The following is a 3542-nucleotide window of genomic DNA, read 5'->3' as shown; positions in this document are numbered from 1 at the left end:
ATGAGTCTGATCCAACCATAAAAGTCCAAGCTTACGATCTCTTGTCATGGGCTAATGACTTTACTACCCACTGTAAACAGCATTTAATTAGTTTAGTGGATATACCATCTAATCTAGAATGAAATTTTCACTCTACAGCAGAGTGTGCGCTGATATGAAACTTCCTGGCAGATTAAAACTGTGTGCCGGACCAAGACTCGAACTCGGGACCTTTGCCTTTCACGGGCAAGCGCTCTACTGACTGAGCTACCCAAGCACGACTCACGCCCCGTCCTCACAGCTTTAATTCCGCCAGTACCTCGTCTCCTACCTTCCAAACTTCACAGAAGCTCTCCTGCGAACCTTGCAGAACTAGCACTCCTGGAGGAAAGGATATTGCGGAGACATGGCTTAGCCACAGCCTGGGGGATGTTTCTAGAATGAAATTTTCACTCTACAGCAGAGTGTGTGCTGATATGAAACTTGAGTCGTGCTTGGGTAGCTCAGTCGGTAGAGCGATTGCCCACGAAAGCCAAAGGTCCTGAGTTCAAGTCTCGGTCCGGCACACAGTTTTAATCTGCCAGGAAGTTTCATATCAGTGCACACTCCGCTGTAGAGTGAAAATTTCATTCTAGAAACATCCCCCAGGCTGTGGCTAAGCCATGTCTCCGCAGTATCCTTTCTTCCAGGAGTGCTAGTTCTGCAAGGTTCGCAGGAGAGCTTCTGTGAAGTTTGGAAGGTAGGAGACAAGGTACTGGCAGAATTAAAGCTGTGAGGATGGGGCGTGAGTCATGCTTGGATAGCTCAGTCGGTAGAGCGCTTGCCCGCAAAAGGCAAAGGTCCCGAGTTCAAGTCTCGGTCCGGCACACAGTTTTAATCTGCCAGGAAGTTTCATACCATCTAATCCCTCAATTTTTTGTTTTGTTTTCAGATGGTGTACTATTTGTACTATTTCTGATTCAATAGTGGGGGGTCAGGAATAAGCATTTTGTCTCGTATAGAATGTATACTGTGTTTATTTTGTAAGTGTTATTTTGAGTCATCCCTAGACAATTGGATACTTCTCCAAGGTCCTTTCGTTTAAGTTGTTCCTTTAGTTGTTCTTTAAATGCAATTTTCTGTTGCATATTGTTACAAAATATCAGCATGTCATCTACATAAACAGCTGCAATTGAAAGATCACTTCCTTGGTTTCTGTGATAAACACATGGATCAGCTGTGGAATGGCTGAAATTTAAACTTAGTAGAACTTTGTTTAGTTTGATATTCCAACAGCGACTTCCCTGGTTAAGTCCATACACTGCTTTCTTGGGTCTTCATATTACACTGTTTTTGTCACGTAGCCAACAGTGGGAATTTTAACATTAATTTCTTCTTTCAAATCGCCTTGCAGAAAAGCTGTCACCACATCACAATGATTAATATCCAAGTCGTATTTAGCAGCTAGACTAAACAAATATCTGAGTGATTTCTGTCTTATCACTGGTGAGTATGCTTCTTCATAGTCTAACCCTTTAACTTGTGAACATCCCTTAACTACAAGTCGAGCTTTATGTCCTTGTAAGTCACTTTTTATCTTAAAGAACTGCCTAGCATCAATTGCTATTCTGCCTTGAGGCAAGATAGCTGATTCCCAAGATTTATTTCCCACATGTGAATTCAGTTCCTCTTCTATCGCTTGAAACCATTTCTCTGAACTCTTGGAGTGCAAAGCTTCTTCCAAAGTTCGTGGCTCTGATTCTTGTGAATCTTCTTTAGTACGATAGGTCACATAATCATCCATCTTCTTCGGTATGGGTATTCTGGAAGATCTTCTGAGCACTTGTTGTTGAGGCCGTTCAGATTCTCCTTCTATTTCGACTGAGCCTGTTTCTTCTGAAATGCTATTATCTGATCTGTTGTCTGTTGAGTCATCTTGAGTTGTAATGTTCTCCTACTTATTTGTGAATGGAATAAATATCTGATTTGGTTCCAGCAAATGATCACATGTTCCTGGCTTGTTATTATTCTCTTGAATTATTTCTTCTTTAAATATCACATTTCTGTACTTAATAATTCTTTTTTGAACCAGATGGAACAACTGGTATGCCTTGCCATCTTCACAGTATCCAACGAGTATGCTCTGAACACATTTCTTGTCCCATTTGCGACTAATGGTTTTTGATATGTGGACAAATGCCTTACTGCCAAATAATCTTAGATGGTGGAGGTCAGGTTTCTTTGTTGAGAAAGCTTCCTCTGGCGTTATATTGTTCAGAGCTTTTGTCAGTGATAAACTGTGGTGGAGACTGCTTCCCCCCAAAAATGTGTAGGTAATTTCGCTTCAAATAACATACATCGAGCATTTTCCATGTTTGTTCTATTGTACCATTCTGCAACACCATTTTGTTCTGAAGTGTAGGGAACAGTGGTTTCATGTTTAACTCCTTCTTCTGGGCACATAACCTGTTGTTATTGAACTTGAAATAACCATGCAGTCATGGTTTGAAAGTGGACATAAATGCATTTATTAACATGTGCAAAATGAATGTAACACAAGAGTATGCAAAACACAACCATGTTAAGAGGAACATCTATAAAAGTGTCCGTAGCAACTGCAGGAAAAATAAATATGTATCAGAGGCATCAAATCTCAATTCCAAAAGTTACTGTTGCTTCACAGTCTTTTAGAACTTCATTTGGAGATGGATCAGGATGGGTAAAACCAGTTACTTTTAGTGGGAAATCAAAGCAAAGTAAGGAAAAAAAAAATATTTTATCAATGTTCTAGCAGAAATGTGTGCTAGATGCACCACGCTAACCAAGTCAGAAGATCACTTATGGTTTTTGACATAGCCACAAGCTTCATAATTTGAACATTTGGGTATTCATCACAAAATACATTTTACTTTACAAGTATTTACCTTTTCTTCAGCAGACATTTTAACAAATACTTCAATGTGAAAGTCATACTGAAGTAATACTAAAGTCTACAATTCAAAATTTGAATGTAGTGCTGTACACCAAGTTGTCCAAAGAAGGAAATATGGTGTAGGTTTAGTCACTGTTTGTATGTTATTTTAAAAATATTAAGTCCAAAACATTCTCAGTTATATCAGATCAGCATTTTCATCTTGGACATAAATCACTACTTGCAAACTACCTCAAAAACCCTGTGGACCCATCAAGTGTGATGTAAAATGCAGTGATGTCCTGCAATTTACTTATTAATTGCAGGTAATTGATGTACAGTCTGCCAGGAAGGACTGATTATTCCAAACCAATTTGTATTCAGTGGACGCAGAAAATCTGCAGCCTCATTAATGCATTCTTTTATCAACTCGGCAGTAGAAAATGATTTTCGAGCTCCTGCTGTGCCAATTCTTTGCGTGTTTCCCTTGTGTTATCTAGGAATTGACTCCTGTTTCAGTAACTGTTGTTCAACAGCGATTAGAATGGACAGGGACTGTGGTTGCTGTGTTCGGATGAGGGCTGAGTTGGCATCCCTTCACTCACATCTGCGGGCGGCGCTGACTTCGGTTGTGCAGCTTGAGGCTGTTGCCAAAGGGCACCACTGTGGGAAG

The 3542-nt window shown here is 40.0% G+C and overlaps 1 non-coding gene across 1 annotated transcript; it reads left to right on the top strand.

Annotated features, from left to right (window-relative positions):
- The first annotated feature begins 771 nt into the window (after positions 1–771).
- Positions 772–846, top strand: Trnal-caa. The gene has a single exon. It is a non-coding gene; the product is annotated as a tRNA-Leu (tRNA).
- Positions 847–3542: the final 2696 nt, after the last annotated feature.

Source organism: Schistocerca piceifrons, chromosome 1, assembly GCF_021461385.2.
Source record: "Schistocerca piceifrons isolate TAMUIC-IGC-003096 chromosome 1, iqSchPice1.1, whole genome shotgun sequence".
NCBI lineage: Eukaryota > Metazoa > Arthropoda > Insecta > Orthoptera > Acrididae > Schistocerca > Schistocerca piceifrons.
Note: the sequence above shows the minus strand (reverse complement) of the source record. Positions and strands in the feature narration are given on the sequence as shown.